The following is an 8444-nucleotide window of genomic DNA, read 5'->3' on the forward strand; positions in this document are numbered from 1 at the left end:
GAAACTTCAATAGATAGCTGACAGTGGCATCAACATTTGATGGTGAATTTAAAATCTCTTCAAATCCTTGATCACCTAATATGTTCTGTAAAATGTCAAGGCATTACTCACAAATCAAATTAAAGTTACAACCTACAAGATGCAAAGCTAAGCTATAAGCATCACTCTTAAACACTCCTACAATGGGCAAATAGCTAGCAATTTCCTATATAAGGATTGATAAATGAAATTGCTAGTTTGATTTCTCATTAAAACAACTACTGGACCATGGATAAAATATCAATCATCTTGGATGAGAATCTTAGTAGCCGATTCAAAAAGAGGCTCACGTGGCATGTCCTTGGAAATTGATCTGAATCAGCCAAGACATAGTACAACTTGTCCTTATTGGCAATACTCGAAAGTGTTGACTCATTTGTATAGCTGACACACATAGTCACTGTATCCATAACACCGATATCCATGTCAGGGATACTCCAGTGCAACTCATTTATATTCAGTAGGTTAAACAGCAGTCAGGTATATTGTAGTCTCATTCCATCTTGTCCAAGTCATATCAGTATCATCAATTGCACCTGGACAGGGCACACACCATATTGAGCACCGAAACCAGCATTTTGATCTGTGCACTAGAGGGCATTTGTTTACTTTAACATAGTCTATATTTTGATTTGCGCACTAGAGAGCCTCTACCGTCAATCATCTGGAACTAATAATTTTGTGTTTCTTCTTCTTATTCTTTTTCAGTTGTTTCACTTTTCATGTGTCTTCTTTCTTTTCCCTCCCTCTCACTCCTGCTGGTTTACTAACATAAAAAGAGCATAATATGAAAAATAATAATAAATAGATAAGTAAAATAAACAAAGAGCCCCTACCAAGGGGCAACTGACACCAATTACTACAACTTACGAAGTTATAGATTACAACACATCTAGCAAGTTATAATGTAACCATTGCTTTCCCTGTAAAAGCATATGAAATTGTGTGGATTGTCTATTATGGCACAAGAAAGATTAGCAAAACTTATAATTACAGTTAAGGCGTAGAGTGGGTGAATAGGACCACTTAAAAATATTTTTCAATTAGAATTAATTAACACTTACGCTTTTAAGCCAAGCGGGTCCAAGTACATACACTATAAAAGAGTTAATTAATTGAGCTACTAGTCTTTGATAAGAAATGTGAAATACGCATTGTGTATACTACAATTTAAGTGCCTAACAGACATTCTTAGCATGCATCCATATGAATTAAACATATTCAATCACAAGCAAAAATAGACATGTATCCACATAAGTAATCACAAATACAACGATGCATAGTGTTTTAGCTACTTGTCTATTCTACTCCCGGTAGATCCATTCTCCTCGAGTGTACTGGATTTCACTATCTTAGGAGTTTTTAATAGGTTTACCCCTAACCTTTACCAGCCTAACCCCCTCCCCAGAGGCCTACATAAGGTCTTACAAACTTATACTTATGTTAGACGCATACATAAGGACTTAACAAATATACACTCCCCTCAAAAGCTTACAGAAAGACTTACACGTGTACACTCCCATCAAAGGTCTACGCAAGGACTTGATCGAGTTTGAGTTACAAAATATATACTCAATCATACACAAAGAAAGAGTATATGAACTCTAAATTGACAATCTTACTTGTCGGATTGTGCCCTGTTGATATGCCTTCTTGAGATGCTTCTTCAATGCTCTCACGTACTTGAATCAACTTCTCATTTACTCTCACGATCATTAATGCAGATGTTTCAGCTTTTACAATCAATCACCTTACATCTGATGTACCTATGAGGTGACCAAAGTAGTGGAAGTTAGGTTGGATCTCCTATAACTAATAATTTTAGTTTGTTCCTAATAGGGATTTACCTATATGAATACTATAAAGGTTGATAGACATAAAGATTTACCTATGAGATTGATGTCTACACTCTAGAAAAGGCTTGAGATCATGTTCTTCTTATAATGGAGCTAGGAATGTTCAACAGAGTGAAGAATTACTAAGAGGTGAGAATGAATCTCTTTAGGATGGAGCGTATGAGGTATGGTAGAGCTTAAGATATACTAAGGTCTCTAAAACACCAAAATTCACCATCTACAAAAATATTTGGTTGCTAAATTTGTAGAAAAAAGCTTTAATAGATATATAACAACCAGTTTGATCGATCGAACAACTCATTTGATCGATCGAACTTAGTTCGATAAAAAGGCAAAAAGCTCGCTAGACACTTTTACACACTTTTGATCGATTAAGCTTGACGTGTAAATCAATTGAGGTTTCTACGAAACATGACAGAATGCCCGTTGGACGTTTTGGCACACCTTTAAACGATCAAACAAATGGCCTTCGATCGATCGAGATCGATCGAGAATTCACTTGATTGATCTAGAATCAACCAAACTTGTACATTTAGTTCTCTTTCTTTTGCATATTATCTACCCAACAAAAACCTAATGACCAAGGATTTTCTTATAAGGTTGAAGTCATCTAAGGTAAGTTGTTTTAGAACTAAAAGGGCTCTAGGGATAGGCTTAATAAGATACCTCATGATTTACATGTTATCTTCGGCCTTGATGCTTTAAGTCTTTAAGTCTTCAGTCTTCAATGTCTTCCTACAGAGGCTCAACCGACTCAAGACACCCTAACTCACATCATTGACCAAACTGAGACCTAACAACATATAATAGAAGCATTAACAACTTCCGTATAAGATTGTCAGGTCCATCATACTTATAATTCTTGAAAGAGGCACAGGTATTGAACTTGTCCGCTATAAAAATGATGATCTTATGAGCTAATTCACACTCTCTGGCAACAGAAAGCCATCTTAAAATGAGTAAATGTAAATAGACACTGTAATTATAAAAATTAAAAAATTAAAAAAGTGCATCTTTTTATATTTGAATTGCACTCACCACAACATGGCTATCATGAATTGAGTGTTTTCATCAAATAAGGCCTGCAATAGTACAAACCATCCACAAGCTTAAGAACTACAAACTTGTCTAGATTCAAAAATCTGCAAGATTCAGTATCGCTCAATCAAAAAAATAGTACAACGTGCTTTTACAATTTAACAAGCCATAGCGATAGAAAGAACATGTGAGGAACTATGTGATAATCTGGCAAAGCATGGTAGTCAATACTCATGTGACTAGCATTTTACATGTGGCATATATACTATGTACTTAGTTCTAACCATTCAAATTTTAGGCATTATAGGAGCATAGATCATAAGCTACATTGATTGGACGATTCAAGGACTCAACCACCTTCCACTACACACATATCTGAAAATAAAGATGTTCAACAGTCAAATTTTGACCAACCCACTAGCCATGTCTGACCATTCAATCATCCAATCAAACTAATTTTGGGCTATGCCCTATCCAAAATAGAGCCCACAAATTGAATGAACTATATCAAGTATGAGTGGAACATCGGTACCATGAAAGTAACAAGTGGCACATTCTATCGTTACCCTAAAGGCGAGCCAGGCGAGCTTTTGAAAGTAAAAAATTGCATTCTTACTAAAAGAAACTCCAATAAAAATGTTAGTAAAAATAAAGAACTCAGGACACCTTTCAATCCAACAATCTTACTTACATGATTCTTGTCGAAGTTATTATACCAGTGGGTTTAGGTCGGCTTAGCAAGCTTGAGTCCTGATAAAACCTATAAACCGACTATGGTGATTGGTGAAGAATATGGTACTAGTGTTAAACAAAAGCATCGCAAACCTATAAATCAATCAGAGCTGGATGAGGCATATAATTTAACGATCCTAAATTTTTGTACACTTTAGAATTGTAATTAATAGTTAAAAATTTTAATTTTGTAAGTTAGGAATAAAAACAAATCATTAGCTACTGGTTTGGTATAAACACTCTAGGTTGAGAGGGGTCTTAAGGATTGACTCATGCCGTCGTGACTATCGATTGTAGGTGAAGTCAGAGGAATCGCAGTAAACTTTTAAAAAAAAAGTAAGTAAACCTATAGAGATGTAAAGAGAAACCTTGAGAGGACACTTAAATAACAAATTCTTATTTTGTTTGATTGATCGGTGAGGGTCGTTCAAACGATCAAAACTAGCATAATATGTCTAGTGACAAAACTCAAAAATGTGAATTTCTTCGATTGATTGATGGGATAGATAAATCAATTGATCGATGACATAGTTTAATGGATCGATAGGTCAGTTCGATCGATTGAATGAGACAAATATTGTCTTATTAAGGTGAAAATTTGAATTAAGTGTGATTAATCCAAATAAGTTTCAATTGAACCTTGATCGATCGATGGCATCACTGATCGAACTCGATCAATTGACAGTCCGTTGGAATATTTTGTTGGATTGGAACTTCAATATTTTAATTATGTGATGTAAATTAGTAATAATCTTTGATTGTCTTGGAAGGCTTGGATGGTCAGAACACCATTGTTAATTAGGTAGACCCTATATTGAAAAGAAATTATTCTAAAATTTTGTGGAGAACAAAACTAAGATCAATTATTTGATTTCCATACGAATTTCATATTTGGAAAAATTGATTAATCATAGGCCAGCTGATTGCACAGACGTATACTAATAGAAATATAATTTGAATTACAATTATTTAAGTGATTGTAAAGTGAATGAACTTGGAGTGACATCTCGCAATCCATGTCGCCATATTTCAAGCGATTAATCCCAACATGTTTCCTTTCCATTGTGATTAAAATAGTTGTATGATTGAACCATGATGATATATGTAATTACTTTTAATACGACGCATTATTCATTCTTATACATTAATGTCATGCATAGCACGCATGCGTTGATGCCTAGGGCACACCCTAGAAGACCTATAGGTACTTATGATACCGGGTGACATATTGGACCATCCCAAAATGCCCACAATGTGTAGAAGCCTACCAAGATGGTGGAAACCTACCCCAGAAGGAGAGATGCGAGTTGATGGAATCCAACTTAAGCAAGTGAACTAATCAACCCACTTGATGCATTCACACATCCATGCATCTCATAACACTCATGCATTCATATATTTAATTATGATGTACATAAACCATAATGGGTTCACTCACTGGGCCTGGCTAGCTGGCGTTATATTTATGAAAAAACTGTATGGATTTTGTGAAAGATAAAATAGTTTCTCAATTCTCAAGACAGGAAGTCGAACCAGTGGATGATCCACAAGAGTAGTGGCCCTATCTTAAAGAAGACGAGATGAATGCATTATGTCAATAGCATATTAGGCTAGAATTTTTGTTATTTTCTTTAATCATGATTCAGAATTGATTATAGCTAAGTAACTTAGAATTTTGAATATTTTAAAGTATTTTTTTGGACAATGGTTTAATAAAGCCCCAAAGGATATGTTGTAGCGTAGTGAGTAGTATTATATGAAGATATGAAACATACGAGCTAAATGATTTTGAATTCTTTTGATTGGTCAATGTATGTAAATGGTTAGGATGATTAAATGTGCAATCTCGTGATGAGTGGTTGAGCTTGTGGACTTAGAGTACAATTAATTATGTGCATTTGAAAAATTAATATGAATATATAATTTTACTACACATTGTGTGCGAGTCATAGTCCATAACTCGGGTCTAAGGGTGCACACTATGTTTCTGAATTGTGAGGCATGACAGAATGGTATCAAAGAAAGTTTTTTCTAAAACCTAGAGTGACTTATACATTATATACCCCACTCAATTTCATAACTGGTAGACCCCTTAGGATTAGAAACATGACATTTAGGATTTTCCTATTTGTTTGAAGTGTGGAATAATGACCTAAGAAAACCGAAACTATGTTCCCTATTGGTTGTTGTAGAACATAGAAATTTCGATTAGGGTTTCCTATAGTTTGATTTAATTATATTTCAAACAGAGATGGATTAGTTGAACCATAATAAATTTTTAAGGATATTTAGTATATAAAGTCTTATTGGACAAAAATGGGCAGTAGGAAACACCCAACTTGTAAAATACGTAACTTTAAAAATATAATTCCAATTGAGGTGATTCAAAAATCTAATAAAAAAAATAGACAAATCTAAATTAAAATTAAAATAATTAGAAATTTTAAATCTTACAGTCATGGTACTGAATTGATTGAGTAGAATTTCTTTTGATTAAGTGAAATTTCTTTTGAATCAGGATTAAAATGTTCTAATTACATTTTATAAGCCTATTAAGTCTTAATCAAACTTTCTTATAGGAAAATTATGGGCCCTAAGAAGACACTTTTTCCGCGATATAATCACATCTACTAGCACTATTATTCATCACGGCCCAATAGTCGACACTACTATTCTAGTAGAAGATGAGTTGAGAAAAAGGAGCAAGATAAAAATATGGTAGACGGGGATGAGGGCGAAGAGGTGCCACAGTACCGCACAGTACTCAATTACTTTCAATAGATCAAGGTGGGGCTGGACCAAGTACTCAATTGCCTTTGTCCCCAAATGTTATGCATGCTAATCTCGTTGGATTTAGCTCGCAACCTTAGGACGCCGCTTTTGGATTGGTAAATCAAATGACAGTTGTGACGAAACAACAACAAAATCAATTCGTGATTCAATGGAACTTGTTGGTAAATCAAAACCAAGCACCCTAAGTATCAGGGAAAAAGGGACCTTTTCGACCCAACCTCAACCTAACCCCAAGAGATAATTTGAGATAAGTGATTCCAATTCTTCAATCCAACATGTGATGAAACATGTTAATTCATTATCACCCTAAGAAGTGGTAAAGAGATCGACAAAGAAATTCCTAAGAAGGTTGAGAAACTTGAGGAATGTGGACTTTCAAAGGATGATAGTGAATATATTAATGCTCCATGTAACAAAGAGCCAAAGCATAATTATAAGCCCGTGGCCCCATTTCCCCAATTTTTTTCTTGTCAAAATGACCAAGTAAAAATCATGACATTTTAAAGGTTTTCAAGCAACTGAAGATCAATTTTCCTTTGTTGGATGAAATTAGACAGTTACCATCTTATTTCAAATTCTTAAAGATCTATGTGCGGTAAAATGTAAACCGAACGTACATAAAAAAGCATTCTTAAAGGAATAGATGAGTGCATCATAAATCAAAACACTCCCCCAAATTATAAAGATCCCGGAAGTTTTATGATCTCATATATAGTAGGAAACTTGCGGGTTGATAAAGCGCTTACAAACCTTTGGGCAAGTTTTAATTTAATACCATACTTAGTATACGCACAATTAGGCCTTAGTGAGTTGAAACCCACTGAAACAATGTTACACTACCCGCACAGTCAGTCGTGTATAGCTTTAGTAAATTGACCAAATCTTCCTTATTGCAATTCAGATATAAGTAATTTTGGACTCACTAAAAAATAAAGAAAAGTTTGATAAGCTTTCCAGTAAGGTATAGATTACTGTATTCGGAGACCATTTAGCCCATCAACATCCAGCCTAAAGACTTCCTTCCATGAGCATCAGCCTTACCTCAACTCTTGGTTGAGTGTGCCCAGACCTTCATACTAGCTTCAACCTTAATGCAACTTGGAAAGGTGATTTTCCAATGTCAATGCTCGGTCCATCGCATATTGTCAGATACACCGGTCGAGCGTATGATTCAGACACATAGGCCATCTATGATAGGACCCACCAGATGGACAATCTTGATTGATACATGACTGGCCAATGTATCAAGGAGAGATGGATCCACCGCATTCCAATTCTCATGTATGAATGTGGATCGAAATAATGTTAAAGAACAATATATTAGCTTATTGAACTAGGTGAAGTGAATTTATGAATTAGATAGATTGAACAATGAACAAAATGAGCCTACAACAGCGAACTTGGTAAATTTGGAAAGCATCTGATTGTGAATTTGAACTTAAAATGGATTGAAATGCAATTCAGGTGACTATGATCTCCACCCTTTGGCATTCGGTTGACATAGCCATTCAGACATGAGAGTTAGGATGATGAAGCTGAGTTGTTTATGTCTTGAGAGTCTCCAAGATAGGACATTCTATCTTGGAGACTCTCAAGTAGTCCATCTACAGTGGAACACAATAGGACGATGGCCTTAGAATTGAAGAACGGTATCTGTTGTTGCGATTACGAAGAAGTGGGCCGTGTACCATGTTTTCCTCATCAAACACGTTTTCTGGTCTGGAGAGCACCGGATGCTTTGGGTTGACAAGCCCTTTAATAAATTCAATTTTTTTACAATTAATAAAGTATTCAAAAAAATAGGGATTTTTATCACAAAATTCCCAAGGAATCTATATATTACCTAATAATGCCTCAGTAAATTTTCTTTTAAGGAAACTTAAACTCAAGACTTGTAGGCACATGTGGCATGTGCATAACATCCAACCCATTCAACCCATCAAACATATGCACCAACCCACGGTGATGACATGAACAAAACATCAG

Source organism: Magnolia sinica, chromosome 3, assembly GCF_029962835.1.
Source record: "Magnolia sinica isolate HGM2019 chromosome 3, MsV1, whole genome shotgun sequence".
Classification (NCBI taxonomy): Eukaryota; Viridiplantae; Streptophyta; class Magnoliopsida; order Magnoliales; family Magnoliaceae; genus Magnolia; species Magnolia sinica.